We start from the raw sequence: 20,516 nt of genomic DNA, 5'->3' as shown, positions 1-20,516 counted from the left end.
TAGGAAACGTTTTGGATAGTGAAGGGATACAAAGTACTATTCTCACTCCAGTGAGTGCAACACTAGGAAAAGTGTTGGATAGCGGAGGGATAAAAATTACTATTCTCACTCCAGTGAGTGCAACAGTAGGGAAAGTGTTGGATAGCAGAGGGGCAAAAATTACTATTCTCACTCCAAAGAGTGCAACAGTAGGGAAAGTGCTGGATAGTGGAGGGGTAAAATTACTATTCCCAGTCCAGTGAGTGAACAGTAGGGAAAGTTCTGGATAGCGGAGGGGTAAAAATTACTATTCTCACTCCAGTGAGAGCAACAATAGGGAAAGCGTTGGATAGCAGAGGGGTACAAATTACTATTCTCACTCCAGTGAGTGCAACAGTAGGGAAAGTGTTGGATAGCAGAGGGGCAAAAATTACTATTCTCACTCCAAAGAGTGCAACAGAAGGAAAAGTATTGGATAGCGGGGGGATACAAATTATTATTCCCACCCCAGTGAATGCAACATTAGGGAAAGTGCTGGATAGCGAAAAGGTAAACATTACTATTCCCACTACAAAGAGTGCAACAGTAGGGAACATTTTGGATAGCAAAGGGGTAACAATTACTATTCCCACTCCAGTGAGTGCAACAATAGGGAAAGTGCTGGATAGGGGAGGGGTAAAATTACTATTCCCACTCCAGTGAGAGAACAGTAGGGGAAGTTCTGGATAGGGGAGGGGTACACATTTATATTCCAACTCGAGTAAGAGCAACAGTAGGGAAAGAGCAGGATAGCAGAGGGTTAAAATTGACTATTCCCACTCCAATGAGTGCAACAGTAGGGAAAATGAAGGATAGCGGAGAGGTAAAAATTACTATTCCCAACCCAGTGAGTGTAACAGTGGAGAAACAAACATTTCTAATAACATTTAAAAAATTGAAAACAATTAAACAATATTTTAAAAATATATGATTAAAATATTACACACCTAAAAAGAACACATTATAATGTTAATTACATATAACAAAAAGGTACACATATTATATAAATAAATTAATAAATACACGTATAAACAATATTTATTTAAAAGGAGCAAATATTAACAAACAAACTAATTATTTAAAACATAAATGCATTTATTTAATTTTATACCCTTTATAACCACACTGATAAAAGAAGGCTTCAACATTTTTATTTAAATGTGTTTCCATAATTAACATAATTAAGAATGAATTTAAAATCTATTTTTAATAAAATAAGATAATAAACATTCATTGAGTACAAATTCTTTAACACTATAATATCCACAAAACACAACTAACATTAATTACGCAATTACCATAATTAATTACTAATTAATTAATTGTAATTAATTAACATCAAATTAATAATTAATTAATAAAACAACAATTACTTCCCACCATTTACATCTATAAACAGCACAATACACACCTTAAATTAATCACACAATCACCACAATTAAATACTAAATAAATATTTTAAATTAACTAACAACTAATTATTAGTTCATCAAAAAAAAAAATTACACCCCACCCTTCGCACCATTTACACCTATAAACACCACATCACACACCTAAAATTAATTACACAATTACCATCATTAATTACTAATTAATTAATTTATATGAATTAATTACTAATTATTAAATAATTAATATTAAATTAATGTATACATTTGACACTATAACATCACAATTAAACGAATGTTAATAAATACAAATTATTCTTACAATTTTATATAAATAAATTACTTCCCACCATATTCCCCTATAAACCCGCTGCGGAACTAAAAAAGCAAATGTCATATAAAAAAATGTATAACTACTAAAAATAATCAATACATTTTATATAATTAAATTACTACCCACCCTATTCCCCGATAAACTCACAACCTGCTATGGAACTAAAAACGCAAAACTCAAATAAAAATAAATAAAAAACAACTAAAAATAAGCAATACATTTTATGTAATTAAATTGCATCCCATCCTCTTCCCCTATAAACCCACAACCCACTACGAAACCAAAAAGTTTCAAAATTCAAATAAAAATAATATTAACTAGTAACAAAGTTAAGACATATAATAAAAATTCAAACAATTCTTATACAAAAAGCAAACATCACTTACATAAAATATATACTAAAATACATAACATTAATAAAAAATCAATATTTTTAACAACTATATTTTTGCAAAGGATATTAAGCACTTTGATATTTTGTACATCAATATTACTTACCTAAAATCAATATTCTTGACCACGAGAATTTGTCTGTTGATATTCCTGAACCCCGATATTTTTGCCACAATATTTGTGCAATTCAATATTTGTTAATCAATATTCTGTCTCTGTACCTTGGAGCACACTACCTGGAAAGAAGTGAAGCTTAGGTCACCCCTGGGGATGTTGGGGTTGCCTGAGTGGGTGTCTGTGGTCACCAGGTCAATGTCTGCCCAGGAGGAAAGTCTAGAGAGGGGGGTAGGGGGCACAGAAAACCAGCCCCTGAATGTCTTACAGTGGTGGTGGATGAGGTGCCGGAGAAAGCCTCCTAGAGCCAACTGGAGAGGACATTGCCTCCCTTGGTGTCCTGTCTGAGCTTGCTAGATGGCAAACAGATGAAGGTTCCACCAGGGAATAGTTCTGGAAGACCCAGAGGGAGTGACCAACCCTAGGGAGTATGAGGCAGCAAGCTGAAGCCCAGGTAGCTGGTAATACCTCTGGAGATCACCACATATATTGGGAGCATGACATCCTGTATAGTGAGTCTAAGGTATCTGTGCTTGGGGCTACAAATGCATTGGTAGTGCTCCAATGCTACAGGACCTTCCTATGGGGGCTGGCTCATGAGATTATCCTCGCAGGACATCTGGTTTAGAACAAGACCTTTGCCAGGCTTACCCCCCACTTTTACTGCTCCTGGATGTAGATTCCCTCAGATATACTCTGTAGGAAGTGTTCAACCTGCCAGGCCAGTGGTACGACAGGAGGAAAGCTGAAGTCTCCCATAATCCCTTGCCTGCCAATTGCACCCCATTTAAGAGGATCGACATCAACATTGTAGGGCCCTTGGACCCCAAGGCAGCCTCAGGCAACAGGTTTATCCTATAAGGAGAGGTGAGCCTGTTCTACCCAATAGGGCAACTTTCAGTTAAAAATGCTGCCCTTTGGACTGAAAAATGCCCCTGCCGCCTTCCAGAGGCTGGTGAACAAGCTTCTGGCTGGTATGGAGGCCTTCAGTGCTGCTTACTTGGATGACATAGCTGTATTCAATAGCATCTGGAAGGATCACTCATTCACATGCAGAGATTGCTCCAGGCCCTTTAGAACGCAGGCCTGACTTTCAAAGGCAATACGTGGTAGGTATGGCAGGGCTCTGTGGTGTACTTGGGATGCCCTGTGGGCAGGTGCAGCCCCTTTAGGCCAAGATAGAGTTCATACCAGACTAGGAGCCCCCAAACAATTAAACTGGAATGCAGTCCTTCCTGGGCTTCACAGGATATTACAGGAGGACTGTGCTGATTTCCAAGAAGCAGCCAAGGAAGGTGATCTGGACAGAAGTTTGCCGAGAAGCCTTCGACTCACTTCACTCAAGCAGCTCATGTGCAGAGCCCTTGTGCTCAAGCCCCCTGACTTTTCCAAATAATTATTGGTTTAACAGATGCCTCGGAGCATGGCATGGGGCAGTTTTATCACAGCTCAATGATGAAGGCCTAGACCAACCTGTAACTTTCATGTGTAGAAGGTAGAAGGTTACTTTCCAGGGACCAGAGACGTAGTGCTATTGAAAGAGTAGCCTCTGCTTTGGTCTGGGCACTGAAGAAGTTAAGGACATACTTGTTTGGGACTCACTTCTGGGTTCAGACAGACTAAAGGCCCCCAGGTGTCTAATGCAACTGGTGGGTGAGTATCCAAAATTGTTGTGGTAGTCTATCTCCCTACAGGCTATGGGCTTTGGGTTGGAACAGAGACCTTGGTCAGACTACTCCAATGATGATAGTCTCTCCATGTTCTTCTTCTTTAATGATGTGAACTCACCAGGAGGTTGGATGGTTTTCTTAAATTTCAGCTGGGGGAGGGGGGGCAAGTGTTAGACCTGACAGGCTATGGGTGATCTTCCTCCAAACCTTTTGCCTCCTTGCCTCATTTTTTGCCAAAATTAATTTTTGTTGGCCTTATGACTACACTGTGCACTTTACCACTGCTAACCAGTGCTAAAGTGCTTGTGTTCACTCCTCTAAACATGTTTTGATTGGAATACCCTTAATGGGCATATCTAATTTACCTATGATCCCTTGTAGCGTGGTATACTATATAACCAGGGTCTGCAAATTAAATTCTACTAGTGGGCTTGCCAAACTTATTGTGTTACCCACCTAAGTAGCACCTTAAAACATGTCCCAAGCCTCCCACTGCAGCATGAATTCAGTTTTAAACTGCCATGTTGACTTGAATAAATCCTCTTGCCAAACCTTAAACTCCTCCTTTATTGCATATATGTCACCCCTAAGGTAGGCCAAAGGTAGCCCATAGGGCAGGGTATTCTGAAATTAAAAGATTTGGCAAGTACTATTAAGCTATACATGTCCTGGTATGAAAAACCTCACATTTGTTTTTCACAGCCGTGTGGCCTTCCCTTCCCCAAGGACAAAATTGGGTAAACCGTATTACATTTAAAAAGTATAATTCCTAATTGAGAGGCGGTAGATGTCTCATTTTTGGTACCTATGAAATTGCAATGATAGTACAATCTTGTTTTTATCACAATTATGCAAATACCACTTTTAGGAAGTTGGCCTTTTCCCACCCATGGCCTTTTGTGCCTTCAGCCTCTCGAGTCACATGACTGTGTGTGGCTAACATCTAGACTGTGACATAAAAGAGGCATTAAGCGTACCTTAATGGACCATCAACTGGCAGGATGAGGGGGTCGAGCTGATCACACCCACACTTGCACCTGAATAGGCTGGATCCTGTCTCCACACAAGGGGCCTAATAACTCTACATTGTTACTTCAGTAAGCCTATATCCAAGGCAAGGGAGTCAGGAAATGTCATGCACTTCAAAGAACCTTTCCAGAAGCTTCTCTCACCTTCCAGAAGAAGGGCGTCAGGGTATAAAATAGAAACTTCAGACTCACTCTTCAGTTCTCTACGCGACCTGCAAAAGGACTCTCAAAGCTATGCCTCCTGCTGTGACCTGCTGCACACTCTGCCAGACTGCTGCTGTACCTGGAAGGAATGTTTGATGCCTGAACCCTCAGAGGCTGTCGAGCCCTGCATCTTCACCTGCACCCAGGACTAACAGAAGTGACTCATGGGCTAGTTTGCTGGCCTCCTGTTCAGAGCCACAGGGACGCAAAAGGCTCCCACCATCAAGAACTAAAAACTGGACCCAGCCTGAGTGAGTGCTGAACCCTCAAGAGGTGTCCCACCAGTCCTAGACCCCATGGTTGTGGACCTAAATGTGCCCAGAACTGAGGACAGACAAACTTTGACAAAAAGTGCTCTGAGAATCAGGAGGAACCAAGAACTAACTGGCTCACCTATACGCTTGAGGTACATCGCCGGCCAGATTGCCTTTCCAGCTTCTCCCGCAATGTTCCTCTCTGCAGGAGCCAATACAATTCAGCAGTCTTTCACTAAAGGGGTATTTGACTTTTTGGATCTGTCTTCAACTACAGCCCTCTCTCTCATCCCACTGGGCATTTTCAACTTTTATTTTGTCAACTAGATCTGCGTCTTATTTCCAAGGCCATCCAGTGACGACACTCCCTCCTCCAACACTCCTGCAGCCTTGCCCCACTGAACTTCTACTTTCTCAGACATTTTTCTTTAAAAAGAATTTTAAGTTCAAAGATAAGGGCTGTCTGGGCCTAATTCATATCCTGTATACAGACCACGCTCCATCACAGTCAGCTTTTACCTTCGACATCAACCCGGTCTTGTGTGACTAGATGTCTGTGGTTGACAATTTGAACTTTTAGGTGCTAGTTTTTACTAAAAACTATAACTCCAGTTCTACTGATTGAATATTTGTCTTTTTGGTGTAAAATAATTTATGAAAAAGTACTCTATTTTACTACATTGTGTTGGGATTTTTCTCATGCTGTGTATTCACATTATTACTGTTTGTGTGTTGCATACATTCTTCACATTGCCTCTAAGTTAAGCCTGTTTTTGTGTCTCGCTACCCAGGGTTAAGCACATGTTAATTGAGTGACCTTTTGTGGTTCACACAACAAGGGATTGTGCTTGTTTCCTGACCAGGAATCACACCCCAGTCAACCAACAACCCAATTTCTCAGAGGGAGGTCTCAGAAGAAGCAAATAAATGCCAAATTCAGTATGAACAACAGCATTCACTGGCATACAGTTAACACAAAACAAATTAATACCCATTCCCAAACAGCAGCAGATGCACTTATAACCAAAATATACTTAAAAAAAAAGGTTTAGCTAAGGTCCTCACACTACATTCTCTATTTTACAATGCCAATGAAGCCAATAGGTATTCATTATGCAAAATCTCCTTGGTCTACTACATCTCTAATTTCATAGTATTCCGATGATGGCAGAGGCGACTGGCAAGTTTGTTGATTGGAGTGGCGGGCAAATGCGTGGGGACATAAAATATTACACAACATAAATAAAATAACACCAGCATGAGAGAAGCACCAGAATTGGATGGAGTAACATCTCTTTGCGCTCTCAAGGACCGTGGAGACCTGAGAGGCTCTTAACCTAGCTGTCTATGACTTGATGATTTGAACCGCATAACCATACACACAAATACAGAAACAAACATTTATTAAACCAATACTCAAATAATGAAATGTTTTGTTTAATTCACAAATCATTCATACTATATTCTGTTTGATGCACTTGCAATGCTCCCACAAATCAATCTGATGATACTAAGTTAAAGTTTGGCCTCCAATTTCGAATTCCTTCACATTTACAGATCATTTTACAATTTGTAATTGCCCATTTTTCTTCTTTATTGGGGGGGAAATCCTTCAGAGTCCAAACGGCCAAGAAATGGAATCAACTTCCAGTGGAACTGCAAACGGAACCATCTGAGTCTAAATTCAGAAAAGACTTGAAAACTCTACTCTTCCCCAAAAACTAAAATCGTAGGAAGCATCAGCACTGAACATCATCATTAGCATTTACAGCGCGGGGACACACTTGCTAGTGTAACCAGGCGCTCTACAAAATACTAATAAATAAAAATAAATAAATAAACACGTTATTCATCTATTGATAATATGTAATTTTCTAAGCAGTTGTAGACCTCCTGAGAATGCTTCGTGGACCACAGGGATCAAAGAACTATCAGATTAAAAATCGCCATTAAGTCCTTGCTCATCAGTCAAAGGGAAGGCTTTGACACATGCATTGCCATGTTATATATTACATGTTTGATGAGAGACTTGCATGCTCAAACAGGCATTGCAGCAAGCAGAAGGTAGTATACCAGTATACTGGAACCTCATTTATATGATGGCATGTACATGGACTTTATTAGCTGGCTAAAGGTCCCAAACTGCTCTTAGGATTTAATCAAACTGTTAAAATATGAGCAAATCTAGTGATAAAAGACCCATATGTCTTGGGCTTTTTTTCTTTAGGACGAAGTCCTCACCTATCTGGTTGATAAAAGGTAAAGCCAAAGCAGTCAGAAGTATCCATTTACATGGCTTTCAAAATGGTCCTGATTGTCAGTTACAACATACTGGACCCCTGAATTCAAACCATTAATAAACGCTAGCATAACATTGATGATTTTTCAATATAGAGCATATCAAAACTCACCTGATGAATGCCTTAAAAAGCAGTACTAGTAGACCAGCGGTTGATTCCATCTTCTTAATCGCCTTGAAGGTGAGCCAGTATGCTGTAACTTGACCACTGCTCAACGTATCTTTGGTGAGATAGATGGGATGTACACTGGTTTTCTTCACTGGTTCAGCAACAGCACCTAGTATTTAACTGTGCAACTGTTTCACAGTGACAGTTGAAAAGTATATCAAGCTTCAAACCTTTTGACATTGTGGGTAGCTTCTCATTGCATAAATGGACTGGTGTTATCGATGCTGTATGCAAGCTATGAGCAGAAATAGGTGGGTGGCCTTGTGCACCAGCATTATTAATGAACATTGTCGCATCCTTCAGTCAGACTGGATTCTACAACTGTATCAATAGCACCCACCTATCTCAGGTGATTTTCTCACATGAACCTACAGAGCTCTCCCCAGCATTGGCCCTGTCACCCTGAAATGCTACATTCACTTCTATAAACCTTCCAGATATCTGCTCTCTGATAATCTTTGACTAGCACACACCCCGTGCATACAAAAAGCAAAGCAGGTTGCCTCACCTTCTCGTACCTGCCCCAAAAGCCTGGAACAACCTCACACAACACATCAGATTCTCCTCTTCTCTCCTTAATAATTGTAAGACACTGAAGACCTGGCTTTTTTAGTACGCCCATAGAGCTGGTTTCACACGCCTGCTACGGAGCTACAGGGTGCTGGGATACCCTCCAGGGTGACTATTGTGTTATAAAAACACCAATAACTTAACATATTTCTCTGATGTGTGAAGACATCCCAAAGTGGTGATATGTTATGGTGATACAATAATGTACGGCAAAGATTCCAATAGCTTAGAGTGAGCTGGAACTAAGTTGGTGATTACTGCTGATGTTTGTTTTAATTTCAAGAAGATGGAGACACTGCAAGTTTGTAAATCTGCATAACGAAAGACAAGTAAAATGAGAAAAAACCCTTTAGGCCACCTCCATGCTGAAATTCTAATTGTCCCCACAGTATTCTAAACAATCTTTGCCCTTACACCCTCATGCAGTCAGTCCTGGACATTCATCTTCATTCTCAGGGCCTCCAGCAAAAAAACAAAAAATACATCAAAAAAAGTTTTTTAAAAGCAGTCTAACAAAGAGTAATCAATTACTTGAGTTTGCTTTACAATGCAAGGTGATGATGCAGTTCACAGATCAAGGAGGAGTCATTGTTGGAACTGGCACTGTCTGGTTGGCTGAAGGGATGCTCCCAGTCAGGCAGAACTTCTGCTCCTATCAAGGGCAGGTGATTACACTTGCTGTATAACCCATGCTCTCCCTTAGGTGGCTTGGCTCTAAACAGTCAGGCTCACCACAGAGGCTAAGTTTAAAGCAAAGGCACAGCAGCCCCTTGTGTTAAAATGCTGACCCTCAGAAACAAGACTTCTCACAGGATGCATGTAAAAACTTTTATATTTCACACACAAATTCAATTATTATATCATGACCCTAATATATATTTGGGCCAAAACACTTTTGGAAATAATACTAGCTGTACTAGGCCGACTACCATTGTTATGATATTACTATTATGCACATCTTATGCAATTCCTTATGCAACCCCCACCAATTGAGAGTGAGCACCTTTATGTGTGCACAATATCAAAATTATACACATACACGAAAATAGAACACTTTTTAGCAGCACCGCAAGCTGGAGCCCTAAATCGGCTGTGATGAGTGTGATGGGGCAGACACAGATATAGTTATGAAATGTCTTTACCTCCAGCGTTGAAATTTCATTACTTCCAGACAGAGAGAGTGAACATCAGGTTTATTTCGACCAAAGTCCATTAAACTAAAGTCTTTCAAATATACAACAGCTCCTTATAACCAATTAATGTCAAAATCACACGTAAAATACATATGATATTTTAATAAGAATTGTAATAAATACATTTAAAATAGTCACTCAGAAACACGTAAATAAATGTCAACATTATAATTCCCAATCTTGGAGAGGATCTTTCCTTCCCCATACTTATTCAACTTGCTGACAGCTACTAAACACCTACCTACTGAGATGGCAACATCTAAATGTCACATATCCTACAATATTTTATAGCATTTGACCTTGTTCTGTTTGGAAAGAGAACTATGCCTGGGATGACAGAACGTCAGAATGTAGGAGCGGAGTCCCCACAGCACATCAGTACCTATGGTCCCAAATCCGACTAGCTCACAGTGCCTCACCTGCCCTCCTAACCTTCCCGAAGTAACAGGTAAATTGCCAATCCAGAACACAATTCTCTTGTCCCTAGTGGAACCATGGGAACTGATCATCATCTTTCATTTTCTCACACATGCATGATAATAATAAGGAAAAGAAAGACACAAGAAAGATTACAATATGTATTGAAACAATCGTGCTCCATCATGAAGCAACTTCGCTGCAATTAGGAAACATATAAAACTGAGCAAAGTAATAAGAATTACGAGCAAACTGTATAAAATGAAAAACCCTACCATGGCATATGATATATCTTCCTAAACCTAGCCTCACTACATGAGCATAGTCTTATTTCTGTGATCTATGGGATTAGAAGCAGAACCGATACCTAGTATTTGTAGTTCGGTGGTCTGCATCTAAGATTGCACCAGGCTGGTGCGCCTATTCCAGGACCTTTCCCTCTGCTAGAAATCCTCGTCTCTGATTTCAACAAGGCAAGTCTCCATTTATGTGATAAGAAGTGCCATGTTGGAAAACCTCAGGTTCACCTCTGTGTTGTCTCTAAATGTTTGAATATGATACTGACCGACCACAGAAAAATAGGGCACGGTGTTGTTTCACCTTGTACGAAATATTCAGACTGAATCCCAAGAAGTAGTACTGAGTAGCAAAAAAATGTGTTGGATATTTCTAAAATAATATTGTGGTACAACAACAGATGTTATGTGTATCGTGTGTAAAGCATAGCGGCCTACAATGTGCAGTTAGGCTAAAATGGTGAACTAAGTGGAACATAAAGGGAATTTACTACAGTTCATTATTCCATATTTACTAAAAATAGGCCTTGCATATTATTGTTGCCAGAATGTTTTATGCAACCCACACTCACAGAAACATTCTGTACCCATCATTTGCCCACAGACTGGAAAAAAGGGAGAACCCAGGCTTTAACCCTACCCAACATGTTAAACTCTGTGCGCCAGATTGAATTTGAAAGTTCCAAGAGGTCTGAAACGTTTTTTTATCTCTCTGCCAGGAAATGTGTAAAAACTATCTTGAACTCATATTGTAGAGGTAGCTTAGATCCTTATCTCTAGATTCCATGGCAGGTTTTTCCTTTAGCTCCTTTTTGCTATACTTTGTTAAAAGTTAAAACCTTGTGGTTAAAATTCTCAAAATTTAACAGGAAAGCCAATTCCTTTAGTCAAAGATTAGTTACTCTTGTCCATCACAATTCACTTTGGCATATTTATTTCATGCAAACCAGGGACAAATTGTCTGTTGAGCATGTTTGGAAGGGGGAAGCGACCCTTGAGCTTCCCTGGTAGGTCGCTCCCCCCTCCGCCTGCACCCCCACTGTCGAGTAATGCCGCCATTGAAGTTGAGGCCCTCCCCCACCCACAGGCTTCCAGCTGCGCCTCATGCCTGGTGGCCAGTGGTGGCCTTAGATTCGTATCTGCTCTGCGCCTTTAACTTTGTCTGCCCGCTCCTCTTCTGTGGCCCCCTACCCCGTGCTCGCCGTTGCTTCTATGCCCCCTTTTATTCTGTGCCCCTTGTGCTTACTTCTGTACCCCCTTTTTTTGGATCACTGACATAATATCGACGGACACTATATCGAGTTGCTAAAATATCGTTGAGAAAATATCGACTACAATTATATCGACTTCCTATATTCATTTAAGAAATTACAAAAATATCGAGGACAAATTATCGACTACTTTAAATGTCGACTACACTAATATAGATAGAAAATATATAGAGTACAAAAATATTGTTTTAAGGAAAATTGCATGACACACTACAAAAATATTGACAGCATATATATAGACAGTCAAAATATCGAAAATCTATTATTATCGACAATATATTTTATACATTTAAGAATTTTTCTTTTTAAATCTTGCTTTTTTGAACTATATACACTTCAAAATACATATAAAATATAGATAAACATTTGGAAATACACATTAGTTGTTTATAGCTTTTTTACCACATATTATTTAAACATTGCAGCACATACATTAATAAATAATATTACAACATTATAAATACATATTTTGCAATCTAATAAAATATTTACGACATTTAATGCTGAATTCTTCTCAATTTTGCTTTTTCACAACAAGAAGCCAAGCAATTAAATCTAAAAAAATTCAAACTAACCAATAAAATGGTCCCTTTCGTAAAACATCCAATCAAATGAATGAACACATTGAATACACACTATAAAAGGAGTACATGCCTACAGCCAATTCCTGCTGGTAAATCTATAGAAAAAAGAAGGCTACACTTTGACAACTTTATTCCTGAGAATTCTACTGCAGAAAACAAGATTTCTACATAAATAATTCAAGTAAGTTATAGCTAATTTTTTAACTAAACAAGTACTAAAGTCGATAAATGACTATGTCTCTTTATCGTGAAAATAACATTTAGTTTTCTACTTTACTATCCCTTCTACAAACATTTCTAAAAATCATAAAATAACCTATGACAAATTCTTAACCACTACATACTCATTGTAATTATATATAAATGTTTTGTAACACACTAAATACATTTCGTTACAAATCTTTAATAATATCCTTTTCTTCTTTGTTCTATTTTCTTTACAGATATTCACAATACATCCTAACTCTACTCCACCTAAAGAAAATAGTACAGTACTTAAAAATGTAGGTATATAGGTTGGCTTCCTAAAACGCACTAAAATGTTATATATTTTCAATAATAAACGTTTTTTTTCCTTCTATAATCTACACAGATATTCTGAATAATTCCTAATTCAACTCCACCTAAGGAAAAAACGACAATATTCTAACAAGTAAGTATATCTGTTGGCTTCCTAAAAGTAACTAAAATGTTTAAGCCTTTTATTAAAACATATTTTTCTATTCTATCTTCTTCACAGATATTCAGAATACATCCTAATTATACTGCACCAAACTCAAATACTACAGATTTCTAACAAGTAAGTAGAACTGTTAATTTCCTAAAAAGCCCTAAAATGTTTATGCCTTTTTCTAATAAATATCTTTTTACATTCTATCTTCTTGACAGATATTCAGAATACATCCTAATTAAACCCCACCTAAGGCAAAGACTGCAGAATTCTACCAAGTAAGTATATCTGTTAGCTTCCTAAAAGTCACTAAAATATTTAAGCCTTTTACTATAAAACAAATTCTATTCTATCTTCTACACGGATATTCACAATCTATCCTAATTAAATCCCACCTAAAGCAAAGACTACACAATTCTAACAAGTAAGTATCTCTGTTAACTTCCTAAAATGCCATTAAAAGCTACCTACTAAACACCATTCCCCTAGAAAAATCAACAATTATTGTAAATTAATAACTAATCACATTCTTGCTGTTCTTACCAACAGAAATAAAAGAAGAACATATAAGAAAGATTTTGAAAACAGCTTTTCTACATTTCTCTACACTAGAAAATATAACTGTAAGTATAAATTGTGAAATATAAATTTCTAACAAGTATATAGAACTAGATTTACCATTAAAATATGTTTCTTACTATTTTTCCCTAGCAAAAATAATAGAAAAATGACTGAAGGTGCACAATTTGTAATGTCACAGAAAAATAAACTGTTGCTATGCTATATGGGCTATGTTTATAATCAGGAAAGACAAACAGGAACGAAAGTATTTTGGAAATGTACAAAATATTATTCTAATAAATGCTATGGTAGGGCTACTACTGATGATGCAAATGTATTATCTACTAGAGAACACAACCACCTCCCTAATGTCACAGAAATAGAGATCAGGGATGCTTTAGAAAGTATCAAAGAAGCAAGTACAGGGAGTGAGAAACCAACAACACAGATCCTAAAAGAGGAACTTTTGAAAGTTCCTAGCCATGCTTCATGTCAACTGCCATCAATTCACTCCCTAAAAAGGACAATTGCACGCCAAAAAGACTCACTACTACAACTGAACCTAACCCTACAACATTTGAGGAAGTTATAATTTCATCAGAAATGAGCATCACACATAATAAGGATAAATTCATACTATATGACAATGAAAGCCCTACAAACGGAATAATTATGTTTGCTACTGCTACTAATTTAAGGAAACTACAACAATGCGAACACTGGATGATGGATGGTACTTTTAAACCATGTCCTAAACCATTCTATCAACTATATAGCATACATGGATTGTACCATCATTCCAATATCCCATTTATTTACTGTTTGTTACCTAACAAACAACAAAACACATATACAGAAATACTAAATGTAATAAAAAACGAAATCAATAATTATTTTCCCCAAAAAATAATTATTGATTTCGAGCTAGCAATGATTATTAGCATTTTAAAAACATTTCCCCACACATCAATACAAGGATGCTATTATCATTTTAACCAAAGCATATGGAGACACCTCCAAAAATCAACATTAAGCATCCTATATGCAACAGATAGCAATTTTGCATATCAAGTAAAACAATTAATTTCACTTTCCTATGTCCCTGTAACTGATGTTGCAGAACATTATAATATACTAGTAGACAGTCCATACTACAAAAAATATGAAGACAAATTGGCCCCACTTCTAGTCTACTTTGAAGATACTTGGGTGGGAAGGTTACATAGATCTGGACACAGACGACAACCTAAATTCCACATAGCCTGGTGGAATGTATATCTAAGTACATTGAATCAGGAGGCTAAAACCAACAACAGTGTAGAAGGAAAGCATAATGCATTCCAAGCTACCACTAGCAGAGGAAAACCCACCTTCCACAATCTAATACCAGCTTTACTAAAAGGACAAAGCTACCAAGAACTACGCATGGAACAATCTGTAAGAGAAATAGGGCCAAAACTAACCAAACAAACAAAACAAATGTTCCGACTACTTCAAAGCCAGGTCACACTATATCCTTCAACAAGAGGTCTAGAGTACCTATCCCTAATAGCAAAATCTCTTCTATGAAATATCCTTAAAACATTTTTTATACTGTCAGATATATACAATATATTGATATTTTGATATCATAAAAAATATAACATATTTGTAGTACATATTTATAAACTTTTACAAAACAATTTGTAAACAAATATTCAATATTTATTATAATATCAAACATTACAAAAAATCGACAATTTACAGTGCCCACCCAAGTAATATAAAATGAAAATACTTACAATTTATGTCACTGAAGAAGACGTAATACATGCAGTTAAAATCCATCCAATCCTTAGGCAATCCATTACAAATCCAATTATCAAACCATTAAAAAACCCGAAAAGAATTAAAAATCAAAAAAAACGCTCCAAGGAATCCCAAAAAATTAAGTGTGGTACCTTTTTAATAAAAAGTAATATACCCACACGTAATTTAAAATAAAAACCCATATTCTTCTCCCAATCCAAGATGATATACTGAAACTCGAAACACAGTAAAATTACATTAAAATCGCTCCAGGAGCACGAAAATAAACAAAGTGTGTAGACTTAATTCCAAAAAACGAACATACACACACTTTGTTTAAAAAAAAATTACGCATTATCTTCTCCAAGTCCATTCCAAACGAATACCCTTAAAATCCCGAAAAATATGAAAAATATAAAGTAACGCTCCAGGAAACAACGAAAAATGGAGAAAGAGTTTTAAATATTACATTACAAAGTAATACACTCATTTCTAAAAAAAAAACGCTTCCTTCTCCGGAAATATACACCGTAATACCGGAACCTGTAAAAAAGCATTCTGAAAACAAACCCACCCACATAAAACCCATACATGTCCAAATATAAATATAAACATTAATATAAAGCATTAAAATACACATATGATAACATCCAAAACATTAAAGTACACAACGCGTCAAACACACACGACACCTCCGTCAAAAGATTTTATCAGCTTTAACATAGCAAACCAACTACTACATACACACATTACTACTACAAAACTATAATATACACTCAAACACTACTATTCTGTAAAATATATTACTTAAAATACACCTTACCTTCCTGAACGCGACGCAGCTTCCAACCGCGGGCTTCTCCAGACCTGAATGTAGCAAAATAACCTTACGCGGTAAAAAAGTAGTCCCCTTTAAACAATATTAGGAAGTTAAACATACAAAATACAATGTTCTCAGTGTAAATAAAATACATAAATGCACTTATTATTGTATACACTATTATATAACTCATATAAAAATATTATTATATTAAATATCCTTTAATTATTAATATTAAATACTATTTTTATAATATTAATTAATATTAATATTATAAAAATATATTAAAATTGCTATAAATACATTAAACATATTTTTGGGTGAATTTATACATATTATATTTGTTTATTAGTTGATTTAATTAACTCTACAACTATATTACATTTGTAAATTAATAATATAAATAAATAATAAACATTATTTATTAATATTATTAATACAATGTATATAATTATTTGTAAATAAATGCAATGCAAAATATAAATATGAATAAATAGTTGTACCTTGCATATATGTAATTTAATTTAAAATGTTATTGTTTACAAACATTATAAATGAATTATAATAATTAATATAATATATTCATTATTATTATTAAAGATGTAAAACATGTATATAATTTGTTGCAAATGACTAATGAAACATTATAACCAACTTACTAAATGATGTACTATTTAATATACCATTATGAATAATGTATTTTCCTCAAATATATATATACATGTAATAATGATTATTTGTTTAACTTATATTGATTATGAACATTGTATTTTATATGAACCAATGTTTGTAAATTGTATTTACATTTAAAATTATAAACATAACTATATAACTGCTTATTATTTTATATTTTTGTTTACATATGACATATATATTTTATAATATTAATATCTTATATATTAACATTATTAAATAAATAAATAATATGCTTATAAAAGTATTATGTTAAATATGTTTGAAATGTTACTATTTTTTGACCAAATATAAGGAAAAACTCTTTTATCATTTATTGTTAAAATATGATTAAAAATATTTTATTGGAAAAATTTACATTTATGAACATACATAAATGTAATGTAATATATAATGTGTAACTACATTATTGTGTAAAATAACAGAAATATTATATACTGTTCTGTGCATATTATAAATACAATTTGTCAATAAAAATCTTCTAAACATCCATGTCTACTTATTTTTGATAAGTGTATAATTTATTAAAAAAATGAAATGTATTAATTATGTTCAAAAATGTAAATTTATAACTTCATGTACCATTACATATATCATGAAAACAAATAAGTTACTTCTTATTTTTTTATAACATTCTTTATGAGATACATATTTTACATATATATAACACACTATTACCACTTCATTAAAATTACATAAATAAATTATACAATTATGTAAACATAACCAATTCAATACAGTAGTCCACAAAAATTCCCAAAAATATCATTCACAGTACTGGACACTAACCCATTGTAATTTACTATTCCAACTCCAATCTATAAAATATCAGAAAAGGTGCTGGACACTGACCCATTATAATATACTATTCCAACTCCAATCTATAAAATATCAGGGAAGGTGCTGGGCACTGACCCATTATAATTTACTATTCCAACTCCAGTCAAACAAATATCAGGGAAGGTGCTGGACACTGATCCATTATAATTTACTATTCCAACTCAAGTCAGACAAATATCAAGGAAGGTGCTGGACACTGACCCATTATAATTTACTTTTCCAACTCCAGTCACACAAATATCAGGGAAGGTGCTGGACACTGACCCATTATAATTTACTATTCCAACTCCAGTCAGATAAATATCAGGGAAGGTGCTGGACACTAACCCATTATAATTTACTATTCCAACTCCAATCAGACAAATATCAGGGAAGGTGCTGGACACTGACCCATTATAATTTACTATTCCAACTCCAGTCAGACAAATGGCAGAGAAGGTGCTGGCCACTAATCCACTATAATTTACTATTGCAACTCCAATCAAACAAATAACAGGGAAGGTGCTGGACAGTGACCCATTATAATTTACTATTCCAACTCCAGTCAGACAAATATCTGGGAAGGTGAGGGACACTAACCCATTATAATTTCCTATTCCAACTCCAATCAAACACATAACAGGGAAGGTGCTGGACACTGACCCATTATAATTTACTATTCCAACTCAGTCAGACAAATATCAGGAAAGGTGCTGGACACTGACCCATTATAATTTACTATTCCGTCTCAAGTCAGACAAATATCAGGGAAGGTGCTGGACACTGACCCATTATAATTTACTATTTCAACTCCAGTCAGACAAATATCAGGGAAGGTGCTGGACACTAACCCATTATAATTTACTATTCCAACTCCAGTCAGACCAATATCAGGGAAGGTGCTGGACACTGACCCATTATAATTTACTATTCCAACTCCACTCAGACAAATATCAGGGAAGGTGCTGGACACTAACCCATTATAATTTACTATTCCAACTCCAGTCAGACAAATATCAGGAAAGGTGCTGGACAGTGACCCATTATAATTTACTATTCCAACTCCAGTCAAACAAATATCAGGGAAGGTGCTGGACACTGACCCATTATAATTTACTATTCCAACTCCACTCAGACAAATATCAGGGAAGGTGCTGGACACTAACCCATTATAATTTACTATTCCAACTCCAGTCAGACAAATATCAGGAAAGGTGCTGGACAGTGACCCATTATAATTTACTATTCCAACTCCACTCAGACAAATATCAGGGAAGGTGCTGGACACTAACCCATTATAATTTACTATTCCAACTCCAATCAAACAAATAACAGGGAAGGTGCTGGACAGTGACCCATTATAATTTACTATTCCAACTCCAGTCAAACAAATATCAGGGAAGGTGCTGGACACTGATCCATTATAATTTACTATTCCAACTTCAGTCAGACAAATATCAGGGAAGGTGCTGGACACTAACCCATTATAATTTACTATTCCAACTCCAATCAAACAAATAACAGGGAAGGTGCTGGACAGTGACCCATTATAATTTACTATTCCAACTCCAGTCAAACAAATATCAGGGAAGGTGCTGGACACTGATCCATTATAATTTACTATTCCAACTTCAGTCAGACAAATATCAGGGAAGGTGCTGGACACTAAACCATTATAATTTACTATTCCAACTCCAGTCAGACAAATATCAGGGAAGGTGCTGGACACTGACCCGTTATAATTTACTATTCCGACTCCAGTCAGACAAATATCAGGGAAGGTGCTGGACACTAACCCATTATAATTTACTATTCCAACTCCAATCAGACAAATATCAGGGAAGGTGCTGGACACTGACCCATTATATTTTACTATTCCAACTCCAGTCAGACAAATATCAGAGAAGGTGCTGGCCACTAATCCACTATAATTTACTATTCCAACTCCAATCAAACAAATAACAGGGAAGGTGCTGGACACTGACCCATTATAATTTTCTATTCCAACTCCAGTCAGACAAATATCAGGGAAGGTGCTGGACACTAACCCATTATAATTTACTATTCCAACTCCAATCAAACACATAACAGGGATGATGCTGGACACTGACCCATTATAATTTACTATTCCAACTCCAATCAAACAAATAACAGGGAAGGTGCTGGACAGTGACCCATTATAATTTACTATTCCAACTCCAGTCAAACAAATATCAGGGAAGGTGCTGGACACTGATCCATTATAATTTACTATTCCAACTTCAGTCAGACAAATATCAGGGAAGGTGCTGGACACTAAACCATTATAATTTACTATTCCAACTCCAGTCAGACAAATATCAGGGAAGGTGCTGGACACTGACCCGTTATAATTTACTATTCCGACTCCAGTCAGACAAATATCAGGGAAGGTGCTGGACACTAACCCATTATAATTTACTATTCCAACTCCAATCAGACAAATATCAGGGAAGGTGCTGGACACTGACCCATTATATTTTACTATTCCAACTCCAGTCAGACAAATATCAGAGAAGGTGCTGGCCACTAATCCACTATAATTTACTATTCCAACTCCAATCAAACAAATAACAGGGAAGGTGCTGGACACTGACCCATTATAATTTTCTATTCCAACTCCAGTCAGACAAATATCAGGGAAGGTGCTGGACACTAACCCATTATAATTTACTATTCCAACTCCAATCAAACACATAACAGGGATGGTGCTGGACACTGACCCTATCATAATTTACTATTCCAACTCCAGTCAGACAAATATCAGGGAAGGTGCTGGACACTGACCCATTATAATTTACTATTCCGACTCCAGTCAGACAAATATCAGGGAAGGTGCTGGACACTGACCCATTATAATTTACTATTCCAAGTCCAGTCAGACAAATATCAGGGAAGGTGCTGGACACTAACCCATTATAATTTACTATTCCAACTCCAGTCAG

At 36.2% G+C, this 20,516-nt stretch overlaps 1 long non-coding RNA gene across 2 annotated transcripts in view; it reads right to left on the bottom strand.

Annotated features, from left to right (window-relative positions):
- The window catches only part of LOC144821383 (uncharacterized), a 140,306-nt gene that overhangs the window by 25,150 nt on the left and 94,640 nt on the right, over positions 1-20,516 (bottom strand). Inside the window, exon 3 of one of the 2 annotated variants that reach the window (XR_013608342.1) lies at positions 7,815-7,999. The exons of the other annotated variant lie outside the window; for it this stretch is intronic. This is a non-coding gene — a long non-coding RNA (uncharacterized LOC144821383). The remainder of the gene's footprint in view (positions 1-7,814; positions 8,000-20,516) is intronic. 2 annotated transcript variants of the gene reach the window in all.

Source organism: Lissotriton helveticus, chromosome 2_2 (genome assembly GCF_964261635.1).
Source record: "Lissotriton helveticus chromosome 2_2, aLisHel1.1, whole genome shotgun sequence".
NCBI classification, from domain to species: Eukaryota; Metazoa; Chordata; class Amphibia; order Caudata; family Salamandridae; genus Lissotriton; species Lissotriton helveticus.
Note: the sequence above shows the minus strand (reverse complement) of the source record. Positions and strands in the feature narration are given on the sequence as shown.